At 42.1% G+C, this 21,763-nt stretch overlaps 1 long non-coding RNA gene across 2 annotated transcripts in view; it reads left to right on the top strand.

The window, feature by feature from the left end:
• The window catches only part of LOC117810960, a 135,313-nt gene that overhangs the window by 109,164 nt on the left and 4,386 nt on the right, over positions 1-21,763 (top strand). Inside the window, exons 4-6 of one of the 2 annotated variants that reach the window (XR_004630888.1) lie at positions 16,302-16,423; positions 17,316-18,210; positions 18,564-18,597. This is a non-coding gene — a long non-coding RNA (uncharacterized LOC117810960). Of the gene's footprint in view, positions 1-16,301; positions 16,428-17,315; positions 18,211-18,563; positions 18,598-21,763 lie in introns of both variants that reach the window. The other variant, XR_004630889.1, reaches the window with a different exon arrangement.

Below are 21,763 nucleotides of genomic sequence, written 5' to 3'. Positions count from 1 at the left end.
CTGATCTGTAGCCAACTTGTTTTCCTGGATACTTTAGAAGAACTCAAGATTGTTGAACTCAATGATTAAAATAAATACAGAGATAAAATACAGGCATTCAAAGTCACAGATGCAGAAACTTATCATCACCAAGTCTAAATTGGATCTCTTTATTTTGTGTCCATGGAATCTGTTAAGTTGGAATCCCTACTCAGAAGGATAACAAACGGGTTGAGGAAGAACAGCACATGTAATGTAGTTAATGATGCTGTGGTCTCAGCTCTACAACAGTAGCCAGGATGGTTACAAACTGCATGGTTAAAACAGATTGTACTAGAAAGAGCTGCACAGAAACTACACTTTGCTGGACACAAAAGGAATCTTCATTCAGGAAACTAAATCTTTGTCCCTCTGGCAGACACAGACTGTCTCTTATAATACAGTGTGACATGCATTCCAGATGTTACGGTAATTTTTCTTTACTTTTTTTTATGTTCCTGTATTAAATTAAACTAAAGATGACAATATAAAGTTATGTCACTAGAAATAACATCCAAAATGATTACTAATGTTGGAAGTTCTGTATTATTCAGGGATTTAAAGAGGCCTCCTTCCAAAAGTCACCTGTTTATTCGAAAAAGTCTGATCACAGCCATTCCCCGTTCATCCTATGAGTGTAAAATTGATAGAGTGGGTGATATGAAATCTGGCAAGCTTGTCATAACAATTGACAAAAAGCCCATGGCTACTAAAAGGGCTGTCTGATGAACTGAATGTCATGTTGCTAATTTGGTAAAGCGCATCATAGATTCATTACATTTGCATACGTTTGTTGTATGTCTTGTTTTTTCACCTCGTTTGTGCTGATGTTGTAACCTCACGGGCCATCTGGGTCTTACAAGACCAACGCACAGACAGTATGCCTCAAAGACACAGATGGATAACAGGCTTGTTGTGTCAGTGTTTAACATTATGACATATTAATTTAGAAGCATCCACAGTATGTTCAATACAAGAGAAACTATCCTGCCGACCTGACAATATGATGTAAGGAAGTATGTTAAAGGATAGGATGGAGGGTTTTCTACATTTCACTCACACACACACACACGCACACGCACACGCACACGCACACGCACACACACACACACACACACACACGCACACACACACACTGTGGCACTCAGCCCAGGGCCTTTTTGCTGCTATGGAACATAAGTCTTTAAAAAAACCGGTCACAAATGCATTGTTCTGTTTTGTTAAAGGGCTCAGTGTTGTCAGAGAACAGCTGGGAACTTTAGTTAACTCAAACAGGAATATATAGTGCTTTTGTCTGCAGCTATTTTTGGCTAAAACTTGATGCCCCCCTTGGTCCCTAAAACCCATCTTTAAGAGTGGAATTACACTGAACCCAGAGCATCGCTTTGGCCTGTTTACATTTATTGGAAGACGCTGCTGTATCCTCACAGACATGACTTGCACAAATGATGGAGTCATAGCTTGGTCTTTTCGTCAGACTTATAGACCTAAAAAGGATAGAAAATTCTACATTGAAGACTGTTACATTTCTGTGGTATATATAAATGAAATCAAACGATTTAAACTACAACAAGAGAGGCTGCCAGCTTGTACCTCCATTTTTTCTACAGTAGTGCAATACGGATAAACGTTTAAGGGTCATACAAAAGAGCACTGGCTGGAAGATGAAGAGGAGAGTGGCCGTTTGGTGCAAAATAATTTGTATTGATAGACGTTTTCAATGATAAAAACTTGACAAATGGAGGATCATACTTATCACCCACCACAGGAGCTTTTTGTCCTCAAAGTCGACGATTGCTTCACAGCAGGAGGGGTGATCAAGGGAGCATTTGAATCTACAATCTGACCACCTAGATATCATCACATTTTCCACACTGTACCTTTAAAACTGCTGATTTTTGATCATAGACTGTTAATCATGTTAAAGGAGGCATTTTTAAAGCATAACCTTGGGCTCTATGTGGGTTACATATTGAAAATACAGTGATACAACTACTGATTAAATAACACAGTAGGCATAACGACAAAAAAATGTAATAACATCCCTAAAAAGAAATCAAATGTCTTTCCAGATCAGATGCAGCAGATGAAACTTGCATAAAATGTTTCATTTTTCATAATAATAAACTGTCCTGCATTGAGGAAATTGTTATTGAGGCCCAGCAGGATGAATGAACTTTCATGCTGCAGTATAATTACTGAGATGAAGAAAATAATCCATTCAATTAAACAGCACTGCTGCTATGCACTGGGTGCACAATACAATATGTGCTTTGATGGAAAACCTGCAGCTTCATGCACAGACTGTGAGCTGGATTTTTACTGTTCAGCTGTTGTCTCATTACATTCGTACATGTATGAACACATGTGAACCATAAGGACTTCTTTGTAAAGTCTGTTATTTGATTCTCTGACTGTGACCTTCTTTTTGTGTTGCACCATTTTTCAAGAAAGAAAAAGGCTCTAAATACAACGCTTAAAAAATCCAGCCTCTGTGTTCCACTGAGTGAGCGTGTTTGCATGCTTGTTAGCGTGTGTCTCGGGGGTATCGGGGGTGGCAGTGTTAAATCTTGAACTTGGGCACATCATAACCAGAGGCCACCACTGCTGCTGTCTCATTCTGACATGCAGACTGTGAGTGCTTCACTCTCTCGCTCTGCTCCACCTGAAAAAAACAAAAAGCCAATTCCCCTCCCCCATCTTGGCCTGAGTGCGCATAGTGCTGGTGTGAAGGAAATAAATCTCAGTGGCTGTTGGGTACTGCTGACTTATCCAAGTCTATTCTTTTAACAGAAACAGGAATGATAGCCTTTCTGTCGACCGGACGAGCCTCAAAACAGAAAAAATAAAGTGTATATTCTTTAAACATTTTCTATTCTCTTTGGGATGGTGTTATCAAGAAGATATTTTTTTAGTATTGTCACAGGAACGGTTGCTGCAGCCAATTTTAAACAGTGTCTCTGCCTGGATCTGGGGTAAGTTCAGGCTGTCTCAGCACTGAAGTGGTGTAACAATTAATCACCCCAGGAAAATAATCATCGCCAAATATTTTGAAAATCGATTATGCATTTCACACATTTTTCAAGCAGAATTATCAAACTTGAACAGTTTCCAAGCAGTTTCCTCCAGGCCATGGAGGAAGCATCTGAAATGTTTGCTGCATTTTATCATCTTTGCAGTGAATTAAGAATATTTAGGTGTAGATGACTCACAGGGGTCCGGTGCAGTGTGGATTGGGCGGCAGCCAAAGGCGGGGGCCTTGGCGGTCGGATCCTCGATTACAGAAACTGGCTTTTGGGACATGGAACGTCACCTCTCTGGTGGGGAAGGAGCCGGAGTTGGTGCAGGAGGTTGAGAGATACCGGCTAGATAAAGTCGGGCTAACCTCTACACGCGGCTCGGGTTCTGGAACCAACCTTCTCGAGAAGGATTGAACCCTCTTCTTTGCTGGAGTTGCGCGGGGTGAGTGGCAGAGGGCAGGTGTGGGCTTGCTCATAGCTCCCCAGCTCTCTGCCTGTGTGTTGGAGTTTTACCGGGTGGATGAAAGGGTTGCTTCCCTGCGCCTTCGGGTCGGGGAATGGGTCCTGACTGTTGTTTGTGCTTATGCACCGAACAGCAGTTCAGAGTACCCACCTTTTTTGGAGTCTTTGTGACGGGTGCTGGAAGGCGCCCCGACTGAGGACTCCATTGTCCTGCTGGGGGACTTCAATGCTCACGAGGGCAATGACGGCGTAACCTGGAGGGGCGTGATTGGGAGGAACGGCCTGCCTGATCTGTACTCCAGCGGTCTTCAGTTGCTGGACTTCTGTGCTAGTCACATTTTGTCCATAACGAACACCATGTTGGAACATAAGGGTGTTCATAAGTGCACGTGGCACCGGGACACCCTAGGTCACAGATCACTGATCGACTTTGTAGTCATATCGGCTGATCTACGGCAGTATGTTCTGGGCACTCGAGTGAAGAGAGGAGCAGAGCTGTCTACTGATCACCACCTGGTGGTGAGTTGGATCAGGTGGCAGGGGAGGATGCCAGACAGACCTGGCAGACCTAAACGGACAGTGAGGGTCGGCTGGGAATGTCTAGCGGAGGACCCTGTCAGGCTGGTTTTCAACTCCCACCTCCGGCACGGCTTTGACCGTGTTCCAGGGGTGGCGGGGAGTCGGAATGCACCCGGTTCAACGTTGCCATTGCCGAGGCGGCTGTCCGGAGCTGCGGACGCAAGGCTGCTGGTGCTAGTCGTGGCGGTAATCTGCTGGTGGATACCAGAGGTGAAGGGTGCCGTCAAGCTGAAGAAGTAGTCCTACACGTCGTGGCTGGCTTATGGGACTCTGGAGGCAGCTGACAGGTACCAGCAGACCAAGCGATCTGCGGCCCAGGCGGTCGCCGAGGCGAAAACTCGGGCGTGGGATAAGTCTGGTGAAGACTTTCAGTCGGCCTCGAAGAGATTCTGGCAAACTGTACGATGGCTTAGGAAGAGGAAGCAGCCCTTTATTCGCACTGTTTACAGTGTTGATGGGGAGCTGCTGACCTCGACTGAGAGTATAGTCGGGCGGTGGAAGGAATACTTTGAGGATCTCCTCAATTCCACTGGTATGCATTCCGAGGAGGAACCGGAGCCGGGGGATTTGGTGGTGGGCTCGCTCATCACTAAGGTCGAGATCGCGGAGGCAGTCAAGCAGCTCCGAAGCGGCAGGGCCCCAGGGGTGGATGAGATCCGCCCTGAGTTCCTCAAGACTCTGGATGTTGTAGGCTGTCCTGGTTGACGCACTTCTGCAACGTTGCATGGACATCGGGGACTGTGCCTCTGGAGTGGCAGACGGGCGTGGTGGTCCCCCTTTTCAAGAAGGGGGACCAGAGGGTGTGTTCCAACTATAGGGAGATCACACTCCTCAGCCTCTCTGGAAAAGTCTACTCTAGGGTGCTGGAGAGGAGAGTCCAGCTGTTGGTTGAACCCGGGATGCAGGAGGAACAATGCAGTTTTCGTCCTGGCCGTGGAACACTGGACCAGCTCTACACCCTCGGGAGGGTGCTGGATGGGGCATGGGAGTTTGCACAACTAGTCCACATGTGCTTTGTGGACCTGGAGAAGGCTTATGACTGTGTCCCCTGAGGTATCCTTTGGGGGGTGCCCTGGGAATATGAAGTGGGTGGCCTGTTGCTATGGGCCATTCTCTGTATTGTCGGAGCCAGAGTTCGGTTCACATTGCCGGCAGTAGGTCGAATTCGTTCCCAGTTGGGGTTGGATTCTGCCAGGGCTGCCCTTTGTCACCGGTTCTGTTCATAACTTTTATGGACATAATTTGTAGGCACAGCCAAGTGGCGGAGGTTTCCGGTTGTCCGGTTTGGTGGCCTTGGGATTCCATCTCTGCTCTTTGCAGATGATGTCGTCCTATTGGCTTCATCGAACAGTGACCTCCAGCTCGCACTGGGACGGTTTGCAGCTGAGTGTGAGGCAGCGGGGATGAGGATCAGCACCTCCAAGTCCGAGGCCATGGTGCTGAGTTGGAGGAGGGTGGCTTGCCCTCTCCAGGTCTGAGGAGAGTCTTTGCCCCAGGCGGAGGAGTTTAAGTATCTTGGGGTCTTGTTCACAAGTGAGGGGAAGAGGGAGCGCGAGATTGACAGACGGATCGGGGCGGCGTCTGTAGTGATGCGGGCGCTGTACCGGTCTGTTGTGGTGAAGAGAGAGCTGAGCCAGAAGGCAAAGCTCTCAATTTACCTGTCAATCTACGTTCCTACCCTCACCTATGGTCACGAGCTGTGGGTAGTGACCCAAAGAACAAGATCGCGAATACAAGCGGCCGAAATGAGCTTTCTCCACAGGTTGGCTGGGCTAAGCCTTAGAGATAGGGTTAGGAGCTCAGACATCCGGGAGAGGCTCAAAGTAGAGCCGCTGTTCCTCCGGATCGAGAGGAGCCAGGTGAGGTGGTTCGGGCATCTGGTCAGGATGCCTCCAGGACGTCTCCCTGGGGAGGTGTTTCGGGCATGTCCGTCTGGGAGGAGGCCACGGGGAAGGCCCAGGACACGCTGGCAAGACTATGTGTCTCAGCTGGCCCGGTATCCTCCCGGAAGAGCTGGTGGAAGTGGCTGGGGACAGTTCTTTTTTTTATTAAACAGGCTCCATGATGAATTAATTAATTGCAACAGTAATTGGTGGATTAATTGATGATAAAACAAACTTTAGTCGCAGCCTGACTTGGTGTGTTGTCAAGGTGGAGGTGATTCTATGATCTCTTAAGTCGTTTCCTCTTCTTGTCAACACCTGAAATATTCTCTTATTCGCCCTGACTGTATCATGTGGTTTGGTTTGGAGCACTGTTGTAGAAAAGATGCTTTGAAACAAAAGGCTTTTGGCAGTAGTCACATTTAGTGAGTGTTTTAAACAAGGTGTGTTGGCAGCATGGCCTCTCTTAGCTCTGCTCTCCTCTGTGGGAAGAATGACAGGCCACTGCTGCAGTGCTCTGTAGTGTAGGTCACAAAAACAGGAAAGATGATGTACACCATCTTCTTTGTGTTTATTTCTATAGCTACACTCTGTGTGGGATATTACTTGACATCGTGGGGTACCCAAAGCAAAATGGAGAAAACATTATTTCATCTCTGAATGAAACCAAATTTCAATGATTTCCGTGTCCTCAATGTGATCTTCCAGGTTCAATATTTCCTCTTCAAGGTAACATGAGAGTGATCTGGGTATCCTGGCAAGATGACTGAAATATAACAGTGTGGTGCCAAAATATTTCAGTTCCAGTGGATATATGATAACATCATCCTAATTGTACGGGAGACACAACCCATGAAACGTTCTATCACGCCACGTTGTGAGACGGCTGCAGGGGGGATGAAAACAAACGTATAAGCGAGGTTATGCTACGCTGGAGTGTTTTCTCTCATCTCTATGGAGATAAAGTGCTTCATAAATGGATGGCTGCCAAGGGCGCCACTGTTGAGGTTGAGGGGATCTCAGCTATAGGGTACATAATGCCATGACAGCTACACGGACACTTATTCAAAGAGCTGGGAAGTGTTAAGATCTATTATATTTATGCAATTCTAAGTCATTGTGGTCAGTTCAAAAGAACATTGTACAAGAACAATGTAATTGGATTTTTCTGAATGCTTCATATAATAGCTCCATGGGGTCCTTTTGATTTTAAAGCTGCATTTATCGATTAGTGGACACTAGGGGGGCACACAAACAAGCTGACTGGTAGTATTGACCTAACCATGCAGCTGATACTGTTTGCTTGCTATAAAATTTTAAACAATGAGCTTAAACAGGCTCAAATGCTTTATTGAACTGCACAGCAGGTAATAAATACTCTATGATCTGTGCCTTATATAAATGACCATTTTCATTTTACAAAGTCATTTGATTGAATCATATTTTTAGACAGCATAGATTAAGTTTTAGATTGGCATTATGGTTTATAATCAAAAGGTTTAAAGGCTAATAAAGGTATATGGATCAGAAATATATGCATAGAAAATTCCTCCATCAATCTTTTTTCCTCAACCGTTTCAAATCCAAGCAGCTGTCTAAACTCAACAAACAATTCTGCTAATTTACTACTTAATTATTAGAGCTGTACAGCTGAGATTGAGGATGAACATCACTAGCCAAAATAGCTTTAATTTATCAGACAAACACAAGAGAACAGACAGCAATCTCACTCTGAATCACGAGAATAAAGGAGGTACAGTTGACCTTGTGACCTGAACTTAACCTCCACCGTCCCCTCAGGGCAGCAGTGCTCCCAGATGGTACGATCATATTATTGAAAATCATCACAATTTTAGATGACCAGGCTCATTTTCTCCAGCCTGCGATGGAAACAAGATTAAATTAAAAAGAGAGGCAAAATTGAGAGCAATCAAACTGCCATCTGGAGTTATGTTCAGACAGACCATCACTGCAGGGACAAAAACCTATAGACACATTTTCATTTGTGATCAGGCAATAAGCTCTGGTATGATGTCTGACAGCGGTACAAAATACATTACCTTTAATCAATCTCTTGTTTCTCTGATATTATCAGCCATCCAGCCCTTTTAACCTGTAGGATGATTCCGGTCCTGACTATTGAATTGTGACAAATCTATTTTGTTTGTTTTTGTTTATTAAAAGGCTTTAAAATTGTCCTCGCATTGGTCTGACTTGTGTGATTTAAGTTCCCAACTGAGCTGAAAAAATTCAAAATAAAGGTTTTAATGGAAGTGGTTTCTAAATAGAAATCAGTTTAGCTCATGGACTTTATTCTGCTCTGTTCTGTGTGTATTTTTAATGTCTTTGAGAATTGGGATTTGTTTTTTAGCATGTTGAGTAGGTTTAGCTCGAGTCAAACAAGGATACCTTGGTACAACCACTTTTCAAGGAATTGCACTTGTATCACCTCTTGTGTTATGGTGTTAAACATTATCGTATTATAGAAGTGCAGAATTCCTGCATGCTATTTCATGTGCTTTAATTTCAAGATAAGTAGAGGAAGGTTGCTATCTTGTGCCAATACCTGAGAGGCAGAGCGGGAGGGTAAGGAGACACCTTTCAAGTGATAATTCAATTCCTGTTCACGTATTACCTTATGCTGCCTCCATTATGATAATTGCATGGGCTAAATAATCTGCAGGGACCTCCATGTTCAAATGCACTCTGCTCTGCCAAGGCTCTGTCTGCTCTCTGCAAAGGGATTAAGACAGGATGCCCTGGGTGGCAGACTAACTGAATGCGAGGGCGCTCTTAGTATTCGTGTCACTTGTGTAGCTCTCCAATCTCCTCCTATGACTGCGTTTCCTAAAAAGAGATCTGCAGGATTGGCCAATCCTGTGTTGTAGGTTATCACGGCAGAATTGGGGCTAGTCGAACCAAAAGAAAGCGTAGCACAGTGAAGGCTGTTTGCATTTTGGGACAATCTTAGTAATTGGTTACACAGGTAGTGACTAATGTTTCACCGCAAAACCTTTCTGTTTCAATGATCTAAAAACTGTGTAACAAATTCATTGCAAAAAAAAAGCAGGTGACAGCCCGGGCTCCTGTAGGTGAGTACACACAGCCAGCACGGAGGCAAAATAATGAGCTACTCAGACCCCATAAGCTGTCTTCCTACACTAGTTAAACAGATCACTGCTTTAGCTGAGGATTTGTGTAGTGGGTGAAGTAGGTGAACAAGCTGCTGTGCACCAACGTTGCACTGCCAGCAACAGATTTTGAATGAACTTGTGACACTCATCTTGTTTGAAAGATGAATTATTAAATATTAAATAAAAAAATAGGTTCCACATCCCAGTGATGCCCTTGTTACATTTATTCCTCATCAGTGGGACTTGGCTCTTTCCAAATGTGTTAACATATTAAAAGCGATTTCTTTTAGGCTCACGAGCTGTAGAAAGTGGGCCAAGGAGTCGTGTTTTAATGATTCAACAAGTAAATTTCAAATTTTCATGACCAGGGATAAAACTACTTGAGTTTGCAATTTGAAGGAACCATTTAGACTCCTGCCCTCCCATGGCCTCTTAATATTGTGCTGGTAATACCTCCAAAAGGCTGAAATACTGTCATTCATTGTTCATACAGAGAAAGACAACAGTGCTGCATTAAAATTGACACAATAGCTATGTAGCTTCAATGGCCAGTCTTGGCAGGTTGCCCTCTCTGCAAAATGCAGAGTGCTCGAAGGGATTAGTTCACTGGAGTGTCCCCTGTTCAGTCACAGCTATTTGCCAATGAATTCTGGCCATTCTAGTTTGCAAATTGACTGAATAGAGGAAGTTGGAGGCGGTTCTCTCTGGAGCTTTTGTGTTCACATTGGGGTGACGGGATACTGACAACAGATGGCACCATACGTGGTGCAGTCTTTTGTTCTTTTGTTTAAGACTGCTGCCCACCAGTGTGCCTCTGTCTCTCACTGGAAATCCTTCCTTTCCATTCTGCCCTGAGTCTATCACTATGTTAGAAGTCATTTACACATACGTACAATGCTGAGACTACGTATGCAGTTGCTCATACTGACACACAGTGAGAATGTACTGCAGATTACTGTCAACAGAGATTGCAGGTGTAAAAATACATAGTATTAAGTTGTCAATGATGTACTTATAATGAGATATATGTGTTCTTGTCTCGTGAAAATGTAGGTGCTTGTTCATTTCTAGTGTTAAGCCAGGTGTTTGGCTTGGCGTACCTGGAGATCTTTCAAACTTTGTAAAGTTGTTCTTTTTGCTTTTGAAAAATATATTTATAACCCAGCAGAAGTTGCAGCAGAAGTAATAAAAAACAAACTTCTACACACACACACACACACACATAAACATGACTAATCAATACATCCAAACAGGTACAGCAGGGCTGAGGAGATGTAGGCTGAAGCCACTGAATATCATTTCTGCCTTTACTCCCAGTTCTCTAAAATATAAAAGCAATGGAAGTATTCTGCAGCTGTTAAGACACCTTACTTTCGGTTGTCTCTTGGTAGGAGTTGACCATTTGTCACACTATGAAGTGTTAGGCAATTAATAACAACTGTTTTTCTTTTCAAATTTAGGAAAATTCTCTTCTGACAGCAACTAATTTATCAAATGCTCTGATACAAATAAATGAGTCTGCTCTCTGTAGCTCTCTGTAGCTGCTGAAGGTCTGAAATAACTCTGCCAATCATATAATCTGGAGTGGATAAAATGATTTGATTGCTTACCTGCCAACCAGAATATTTGCCACCTTTTACTCACAAGCTAAAGCTAGCGCACTAATCACATTAAAAAGAAAGGGAGGGTTTCTGATGAAGTTTGCAATGACAGTTAATATTGCAAGTCTGTCCTTCGCTCTCTGTTTTGGACTCCTTGTGCACCATAAGTGAGGCTGTGCATGTTCATGTGTTTTGGAGGGAGTTGCATTGATATTTTTCCAGTTAGTGCTCTAAATATCTGGCATACTATTGCTGCCCACCCGGGCTTTAACTAGCATAAGCTTTATGTTGCAGAAGTCAATTGAACAAAGCAAACTTAAAGGTGACATATCATGCAAAATCGACTTTTTAATGGTTCTCTACCTGAAATATGTTTCCCTGGCATGTCTACAAAACCCCCGGGAATGAAAAAAATCCATTCTGCCCCTGTTCTGATTTCTCCACCTTTCTGTAGATGTGTCTAAAACGAGCCATTTCAGACTTCCGTGTTTTTGTTACGTCACAACAATATCTGGTCTGTAACGGAGTCAGAGCTCGGAGCTTGTTCAGCCCATAGGCTGTACGAAATACAACTCAACTTCTCCGTTTTTCATTCCCTGCACAAATGTGTGCTAACAAGGAGCTTAGGAGGGAGGCATGCAAGTTGTAGGCTGTCTTAATAAACACAAAGGTCGGTTTTACTCCCCACATCTGCAGATTTGAAGATCTAGTGGATGATTTTTATTTTCCATGGAAAAGTGCTAGCGCTAGTTAGCATAGCTACATGTCATAGCTACATGTCGTAGCTGTAGCTGTAGCTGTAGCTGTAGCTGTAGCTGTAGCTGTAGCTGTAGCTGTAGCTGTAGCTGTAGCTGTAGCTGTAGCTGTAGCTGTAGCTGTGTACCAAGACATACGTCTACATACTGACAAATAAAACAACAAGTAACACAGAATCTGTGAGCAATCCTTCAGAAAGGTCCTGCTGCCTTTCTGGCAGAGGTCTGTTTTACTCCCCACGTCTGCAGATTTGAAGATCTAGTGGATGATTTTTACTAATCATGGATAAGTGCTAGCGCTAGTTAGCATAGCCACATAGCTACATGTTCGTAGCTGTGTACCAAGACACACGTCTACATACTGATAAATAAAACAACATGAAAAACTTAATCTGTGGCCAATCCTTCAGAAAGGTCCTGCTGCAGGCGCCTCACCGTCAGGATCAGATTCTGGATCAGATTCAGAGGGTTGAAGTAACGCTATCTGTGAGCAGCCGTGTATATTCAGCCAACATGTAAACATTAGATCAACGTGCTGGAGAGCCGAGGCCACATCCACTTCCTGAGGGGGCGTGGTCAGAGGGAAAACGGAGTGTTCTGAGGAGGGCTGAAGAAGAGGGCTTTTCAGGCAGACCAAAATCTGATTTCAAAGTGTTTTTTTGAGCATAAACTTTAAAGACATGTTTTGGGGACCTCTTAGACCAATATATATTGATGAAAAAAGCGTGATATGTCACCTTTAAATACTCTTCCTGACTTTTCTTTGCAAACCTGGAGTTGCCACTTGACCCCTCCTGGCTGTTTTGTATTAAGACTGTATGTTAGAGTGAGCGTCTTTAATTTCAAAGTGGATTCTACTGTCTCGATGCAACAGTGATGGATTACAAAGGCTTAGATGCCAGCTTGAGTTCAGATGTGTATCGACTCAAAGGCCAGGCTGCAGCTCTCATAATCTTGTTTGGAGTCTTAAAAATGCTACCTGAGAAAGAGATTAAAGCTGCAAGAAAACAGCCTCTGTATGGTTAATGGTCCTCACCGTATGAATTGCTCTGTACAGTTTAAAAGCACACAGCATCCAATCATCTCGTTATGCTTCCATAAGTGTGCACCTGTGAGTTTATAAGGCAGCTGTTTTGTGCATAATTGTCTTTATGCAAACTTCAACAAAAAGCATTACATATATCACTCAAGAAATACAATGCACTATGATTAATTAAAAAGCTATTATGCTTTGTAAATAGAGCATAAGTAGACAGACAATTTAATATTGTGCAACTTGTAAAACATAAACACTTTGCAGTAAAGTAAGGTCTGAGGTGGAACTGTTAATTACAACCTAAACTGTGAAATGAACACACATATTTTCCCATTTGGATTATATTTAATCCTGCAATAGCTACACACACACACAGAAAGAATTACACGCAGTCGAAGGCTGCATATCTTGCCAAAGGATTAAATGCAGGCTGAACCCTTCTTTCCCAACTCGCTTAAGTGACTTGAATAAAGTGATAATGGTATGATACTCCTATTGATCCCTGCAGTGAAACTCTCTTTTCACTTTGCTCCCTCCAGGGAGGTCAGAGTGAAGGGTCATCTTCACACAGAGCGTCCCCTGAGCTCAACAGTGAGTCAGTGGGGAATCACTGACTTGCTCAAGGGCAGGACAAGAGCAGCGTGCACATTACAAGCACACTTTTCCTGTGGGCCTGCAATGGGAGGTTCTTAAATGTCTCCTACTTACAATATCTTCAAAAGAAATGCCCAGCATAGGACATAAAGCCTCCAGAAGTAGGAGTAGATTTTTATTTGAAGGGAATAGAAGGGTAGTGCCATTAGGGTGCCCTACTTGTAAGGCAATCTATTCACCTAGTCCTCGATTTAGAGCAGAAAGAACAATGGGTACTTCTCAACTATTCTTCTTTAAGTACATCCCTGCCAAGTTATATAATGGAGGGATCTGAGTACCGTACCATTGAGGAAGTTTTGCTTCTTTTGCCCAACTCATCCTAGATGATGGTACCATTGCAATTGTTGTAAACTTTCTATGTAACCCCAAGTTATCTTCATCAGACTCTGTGCACAGTCCAACAAAAGGAAGCACCTGAGGAGTCATTTAACTCCTATTCTGCCCAAATGGAGCAGCCATGCGCCATCATACTTCAGAAAGATTATTATGACTAACTTGTTGTTATTGTAGGAACATAGCTTTGTTCAATGGAAGAATAATGTAACAGTAAGGCTTCATCTTGATTTTCATCAAGGCTGAGGCTTTTAGTGACTATGAAAGTGCAGAAATAACTACAGTTCCTTAACTGGCCACTTGGGGCTGGCTCCAACAATGAGTCCATCTCCATCGACTCACTACATTAAAATGCAACACTTTACAGCAGAATATTACACAACTACACTCCTGTGTTGGGATACATTTGTATGATGCTTTTCTCTTTAATTGAAAGGAAGTATCAAGGTTATAAATTAATTGATCATGGCACATTTGAGTGACAGGTGAGTACCGCTAGCTTTCTGCATCTCATCTCAGCTAAGTTAGCCACTGAATATATTCTCTTGCTTTTGTTTGAATAGTTGATGACTTTTGGAGATTTTCCACCAAACACCAGACTAAAATCAATTTTTCAGTCCATTTATTTGTGCTTAATAATTTTCTCGAGGGGAGTTCTATATTTTTGCACAAGTTGCCAGTTGTCAGTGCCTGCTTTAAGGATATCTGGCCTGTTATGTTGTTCAGTGTTTGTAATACATTTATAATTTAGCTACTTGAGCTGTGGACAGTAACAAAGTTAATTTACTCTAGTCTTGTACCTAAGAACATTTATTTGTATTTGAACTTTACTTGAGAATCATCTTTTTGGGAGGTAAACATATTACTTTTACTCCGCTACGTTTGAAAGACATTTCTATGAATCTTTGTGTTAATTGCTACTTTTTCTCTGAAGTAAGCTGATAAATTTACTTTTCTTTTCTAAAATCAGTTCTGAAAGACACTAAACGGTGGTGCTGCTGTACATTGCATGTCTCCACAGTTTAATGTAGATCAAACGCAGATCAAACACAGAGCAAACATCACTCAGATCAGGTAGTTCCTTTAGTGGTGATAATGATGGCTATGTTAGAGAAGGATGACAATTCTCCACCTGAGCACCCACGGCTGAATCTTAAACCTATGTTTGAGGTTTTTGAAATGAAGGATTTGTATTGTTTCAATGTTTGTTCCGTTTACTGCTCACAAAATGAATCCCTGCCTACAAAAATCCACTGCCCCAACCTGAGAAAGCATCGAGGTCGAGGTCTGAAGCTAAACATTTGTTTTATTCCAGAATAACATTTTAACCCAAGTTGTCTGCGCTTGTAGTAACATAGTTGCTGTTTTTATTCTATGGTTGGTTGTTCTTTGTAATGTTCTTAATTTTTGGAGCTGCAATTCTGGAAATCTGTAGAATATGAGTTTAAAAATGGAAATGTTATTTTCTAAATAAACATAATGTAGCAGAATATGCACCCATTTTTTCTTGGCTGCACTCATGTAATGTCAAAATAAGTTTTGAGACATGTTTAAAAAGTACTTTGCATTCTTCAGTATTTTTAAAACCAAGTTCTCCAGTGCTTTAACTCAAGTGATGATTTGACCCGAGCAACTTTCCCTCTGATCAAAAGGATCCATTCTTTGACTCAAGTAATGAAGTTGTGTACTACGTCCACCGCTGAGCTACTCACACAAATACAATCACATACTTGTGAAACAGGTTCGCTAACCACTCTTCTTAGAAGCTAATGAATTAGCCACGGGCGTAGCTTTGGTAACATGAGGTTTGCCAGCCCTTCACTCCTCTCCAGCTCCATCCTCTCATCCAAATGTTGCACCTTCCGCTTCCAAGAAAAACCAAGAGGATGGCAGCCAACATGCCAAACGCAAGATTTGGAAAGGCTCTTGACAAGCTAATATGTGGGTCACAGCAGCTACTACCATTATCGACACATTCTGTGCTCTGGTATGTCCGCTCCTCTGGGGCACATAGGTTATACCATGACCATCCAGCCAGATTGAAAAAGAGCACCCTCAGTAGCACTGAGAACTGCAGCTTTAGGCTCGGCAAACTTTGGCTACTAACCCGTCTGGTTCCACCAGAGCTAATCTTGAAATTACAAATTTGGATCCTGAGCAATGCGCCATGTTGCATTTTTGTTGTCGTCTAACTGTTGATAATGTAGGACATTATACATTCCTTTCATAATGCACCTAGTCCATCCCACTACACCGATTCACAGCTAGGAAATTAAATTCCTTTCGACCAGATTACTATAATTATCTACCTCACGATGAAGGGTGAGCAGAGGATTAAGGTCTGTGTAAAAATAACCACCATCAAATATATTTGGACTCGATAAATGAAAGCCGAAGAGGAGACATTTTCTCAGCGGTGTGATTTTGATTTTTTTCTCTCTCTCTCCTCTCCCTCCTCTCTTCTTTTCTCTCTGTTAATCTGCTTTGATACTCCGGCAGCCAATGCATGACGCTCAGTGGGAGACAGTCTTAAAGTCAGAAATCAAAGCAGAGGAAATGCAATTATTCAAGTGGCAGTCAACAATTTTGTAAAAAGATGGATGTACACTGTAAACACGGTCTCTCATAAAGGCTCAGATCTACCAGGAGGATCACAAATCACATGGATCACATTTCTGTGAGCCATATTGTCGCTCTGCTTGTGCAAGGTCATTTAGTAGGCCCAGGATTTGTTGCACAGTTGCAACACAAACATGATGATCCTTTCTAACTTTGTATTGTGCAGTGATGATAATGATCATTACCTCTTATCTTGATGTGTTGCAGGATGTTTATTATCTGCCAACTGCTGAGCCGACTAGCTGTGGCTGTGCAAGGTTCGGGGTCGTGTTCGTTTTCTCACCACTGATGGCTGATTGATTGCTTCCTTCCAGTGTTGACAGCTTACAGTAGGTAGTCCATCTTGCTTTTCTTTCATTATTTGTTCATGGTGAGAAGTCTCAGATGGCATGCTAATAAGCTGTTAAGGATTGGTGCTGTGCCAAAAGTTGTTTCCCCCTCAAAAATGTGTTTCCCAGTTGGTTTGTCCTTGTTTGTCCTTAGTTTGAGTTGTTTTTCATTTTCTTTTCATTTTTCATTTTGTGCATTGTGTTTTTTGGGCTTTAGCACTATAAAAGCAAAATATTATACATGACAAGAACCGAAATATATTGTTATACCACAATAAATCACAAACTATTTTGACCTCTGCACAAAATACTCTGTGGCATTGAAAAAGCAGCCTCCTGATAAACGTGCAAGAAGAATTGTCACCATTGTAAGAGATGGGAATGTGATTTTAACTGAGGAAGAAACAGTCAGAGGAGACGTTTTCGACAGAAATTATCTGGGAATTAATACATCACGATATATTCAAGTCCTGTAACATCATGATTTACATTGATTGTTTCCCTTTATGATTTTTCACTTCTCTCTAAGGGTGTAAGTAGCTCAGTTTATATTCAGGCTTTAGAGAAATCATTGCCTCATATAACTGTTACTTGTGATGCTTTTATTCTGCCTTTTTACTGCCTTACACCCAGGTTATTTTATGTCCTGTTTCAATATCAAACAGGCTTTATTTAAAAAAGACACAAAGAAACTTTTGCCCAATCATAAAGTTTGGGGAGTAAATGAAAACGGCGCAAGGAACGACTAACGGTAAAAAGTTTTAGCTCCTCCGAAGAGTTCAAAGTTCTCACGCTCTTATTAATAACTGTTACATCTCTCTCTCTCTCTCTCTCTCTCTCTCTCTCTCTCTCTCTCTCTCTCTCTCTCTCTCTCTCTCTCTTTATTTTGCAGAGCAGGTGTGGAGACACTGCTTGCAACATGTAAGATGGGTAAAGATAGATTGTTCTGATGGCATCCTGTGGGAAAACGGGCAGACAGCTTTGCTACAGCTGTTACACAACACATGATTTGCTTTTCAGGCCCACAGTTGTGAAATATCACATGTTCAAGCACCTTGTGATTCTGGTGCTGACTAGCAAGGGATGATACGTTGAATCATTTAGTTGACTCTATGCACACATTTCTACATGCATTAACAAGAGGAGTCAAAGGCAGATAGCGCCCTCTGCTGTCATAAAAGGAAATTGAATTCATTTTCCATCTCACTAATTTGAATCACCTGTGTCCTGTATTGATTTTGATCTGTCTTGCCAGGTACTGTCACATCCCTTGAAGTCAGTTGTCACAATCCTTGAGCAGCTTGTTAGACTCTCACAGATGTGACATTTCCTCACTAACCTTCTAATCTTGTCTTTGCTTTGACGTGATATATAGTGTAGTCTAAGGTTGATGTGTACACCTCTGTTCCTGATCCCTTCTTAGTTTAAAATTATAAATTTTTATCTTTGGCATTCATTTTACCTTTCTGAGTCATGCTTTGGTTGTTAATGGGCATTAAATCCAATGCTCTATGCTCCAAACATCATACTACAGTGCATGTTTGTTTTCACACTTGAACCTGTTAACCCCAGGCTTTAATCCTGAGTTAACATTACCCCAGGTTATCTTAACATGTTTGACACTGTTTATATTTAGCCGAGGTTAGCCTGAGGCGGAGCTGTCCAGCCGCTGTGCTCCTGATTACTGTTCATCTGAGGTTGCTTATATTCTCTCCCATTTCACATATGATAGTTTAAGCTGAAAACTGAGCTTGTTTGACACCAGGCCATGTGTTTGTATTTATATGGTAAGTTATTAGTGAATTTTTATACAAATTACACATTTATTTTTTGCCTTAAGCGAATACAAGCCAGCTTTTGTGTTCAAGTTGCCCCATATATGAGGAATGGAAACAACATTATGTAAATTCCCTGTTTGGCTTCATGAATCGATTATGTCTTTTCAAACTAATGCTAGCTGAAGCACATTTGTGGACATGAAAGCATTATGTTTATGGTTGTTTAATGCTAAATGTGCTGAAAGGGAAGGCAATATCTCCCAACGCAGCAGCTTTTTGATGGTTAATACCAATATTCTGTTTATCTTTTAATGTTTTATATAATGATGTAACGCGCATGTTTGTTTACTTCTTTATCTCAGGAGAGGCCATCATAGAGCTTCAGCATCTGAGTAGGTAAGAGAGAAGTCTGAAAACTGGTATTTGCGTTGTATCTATCTCTTAGGATGTGTGTTTAATCAACTAAATGATTAAACACTGTCACCATAGCTGGTTGGCACCAGAGTCACTAGTGTCCTAGATCCTAGGCGATGGAAGGCATCTTGTAGCGAGGTGTAACTAGCCAGTATTTTGCTCTAAAAAGTTGTCTGTTGGCTGGGCCTGATTAAACAGACATATAACCACTCGATTGGAGCAATACATAACCAGCACAGGTATGTGGATGTCAGCCTGCAGAAAGGACCAAAGGCTGGTGGTCCTAGCTCTGCTAATGTTAGCCACACTCAACAAACCAATTAGACACTGTTTACCTGCAGACTCTATGATCCCTTGTTTACTCATTTTGAATAAACTGTGCTCAATGTCAGCTGTTTTCTGAATGCTCTCTGACCTTGAGACTAGTTGCTTAGCTGGGATTTATATTTCCTTTGCTTTGAAACATCTCCATCTAGCTGATCTGTGAAAGCCAAAGCATAACTGTACGTTTTTTTTTGCACTGCCATAACATTCCATATGCTGTTACGATACATTTTATGCTTTCATTGGGAAAATTCAATGTTTCTGTAAAAGACAGATATTTTTGTCAACTCTGGAGGAGCATTTTTACGTATTTGGCAGCCCTCTAATTTCATTCTATTTATATAGTTTTGATAAATACCAGGAAACTGCAGTGACTTGATGGCAGCAAAAAGTAGCCAGGAACAGCTGTGACATAGTATTGACTTTCTAAGATTGGGACTTTGTGATGAAAATGTTATTTATTCATAAATCCAGAAGATGGTGCGCCACTTTAGCTTTCATTGGGAGTTACGTGACGTCCTCCTGCTGTGGACGTGCTGGACTCCAGCGGCAACAGCTTCTACTTTTCGTCTCATCACTATCACCGCTTCCTCTATCTCTTATTCTCCTCTATCCCTCTTTCCAGACCCAACTTGGTCGAGGCAGATGGCTGTCTAACATGAGTCTGGTTCTGCTCGAGGTTCTGCCTGTTAAAGGAAATTTTTCCATGCCGCTGTTACTAGCTAAATATTGCGAGGTGCAATACTCATGGTGGATTAAGGTGGGATTAGACTGAGTCTTACCTTGTCTTGGTGTTGGGTCTCTGTTCATATTTTGACATAGAGTGGTCTAGACCTGCTCTGTTTGTAAAAACGTCTTGAGATAACGTTTGTTGTGATTTGGCGCTATACAAATAAAGATTGATTGATAACGTGTAAGGTCATATGATAAATAGGAGGTCAACAACCAGTCTTCCTTGCACTCTGATTTTCTATAACAAATGAGAAAAACATGTTTCTTTAATGCACATTACAAGTTACACAAATTTCATCAGCGAGTGCACGGTGGGTCTTTGGAGCGAGATAGATAGATAGATGTACTGTATAAATCATAGCAGCTTTAAATAATTGAATATACATGACATAATGTATAGTGATACTGTCAGCAAACCCAGTCATCCATTTTTTATACAGTACTTGTTGCATTCAGTGCCTTAGGGGGCTTGTGCCTATCCCATCATGCACTGGGTGAGTACCAGACAAGTCACCAGTATGTCACAGTGCTAACACGTATAGACAGACAAACACATTCACACCTACAGGCACTTCCACTTCATCTAACCTGTACGTGTTTGCACCAAGGAAGGGAAGTGGAGCCAACGGAGGGAAAAAAATGCAGACATAAGGATAACATAAAAAAATCCCCACAGGGCCTTAATATGCTCTCCCAAACTGGCTAGAAGGATAAAAATCACATCCATCTGCTTGTATAATCCAGTATTACTTATATTCTCCCGTATGTATTGATGTATATATTTGTAGATTTTTCCCCCTTCACCATGGAATTTGAAGTTATATACGCAGAGTACATTGTGTCTCACAATCTCACTCTGCATGTCTGCAGCTCCACTGCACCTTAATCCTTCAGCTGTTTTCACTCCCTGTTTTTTTCCTCGAAGCACCTTTCTCCTCCTCTCCTTCACTCCCCTGAGAACCGCTATCTATCTCCCTTCTATCCCAGAGCATTTCTCTGTCCCCGTCTCATTCTCTACTCTCATCACTAAATAATTCCTTACAGAGGAAAATCTAATCAAATCTCAGGGAGAGTGAGAAAAAGCAGATGTGGGAAAGAAATTGTGTGTGTGAATCAGACTTTGAGAGGAGGGAGGGGGGCTAAAAAAAGACAGAATCAGAAAGCAACATTGGCAGTGTGTGTGTGTGTGTGTGTGTGTGTGTGTGTGTGTGTGTGTGTGTGTGTGTGTGTGTGTGTGTGTGTGTGTGTGTGTGTGTGCGTGCGTGCGTGCGTGCGTGCGTGCGTGCGTGCGTGCGTGCGTGCGTGCGTGCGTGCGTGCGTGCGTGCGTGCGTGCGTGTTTGATGGGGGGGTCTGGGGTGAGAGAGAATTGCAAGTGCATTAGCAGTCAGAGCACTTAGTGTGAGGAATCCATTCATTATTCATTAGCTAATTCACCATGTATAGTAATTAAAATCAGGGCCTGTTACAAAATGGAAAGAGCTATGATAGACTGCTTTTCTATGTATAATAATATTTAGGAGTCTTGTTTTTCACTACTCATGCTTCAGGGTTTTATAAATCCTGTTTATATGTTGAAAGTGTGGAACTTGCTGTCAGGGCTCTCCTGGTGCAGTAAGCACATGGGGTGAGATCTTTCTGACACCGGAATGAATCTAAAATGAGAATATGCAAATGTGCAGCATGATCTATAAATAACCAACAAACCATTAGATATTGATGATGTATATGTGAGGAAATGGCTCATAAGTGTGATATACATTAAATAATCAAAGCACAGGTTGTGCAGGTTGCACATTTGCATATTTTCTGGGAGGATCTGTGTCTGTTTTATTGCATTAGGTTCATAAATTCTGGCAGAATGTGCATAGAAACACTGCAGAGCACAATGCGTCACTCCCTATTTAAAAACAAACAGGGGCATATTCATTTGATCCTGAAAACACCATGGGAGCAAAAAAAATGTCATGTCAATTAATTACAAACTAAAATAGGCCGTGCTGATCATCCCCCTGTTCAGTCTGTGCGGAGAAAAAAGATGTGCTTGTCTGAGCTATATTTGAACAACAAAGTTGCTTGTTTTGGCCTTGTTCT

The sequence above is a fragment of the Notolabrus celidotus genome, chromosome 3 (assembly GCF_009762535.1).
Source record: "Notolabrus celidotus isolate fNotCel1 chromosome 3, fNotCel1.pri, whole genome shotgun sequence".
Classification (NCBI taxonomy): Eukaryota; Metazoa; Chordata; class Actinopteri; order Labriformes; family Labridae; genus Notolabrus; species Notolabrus celidotus.
Note: the sequence above shows the minus strand (reverse complement) of the source record. Positions and strands in the feature narration are given on the sequence as shown.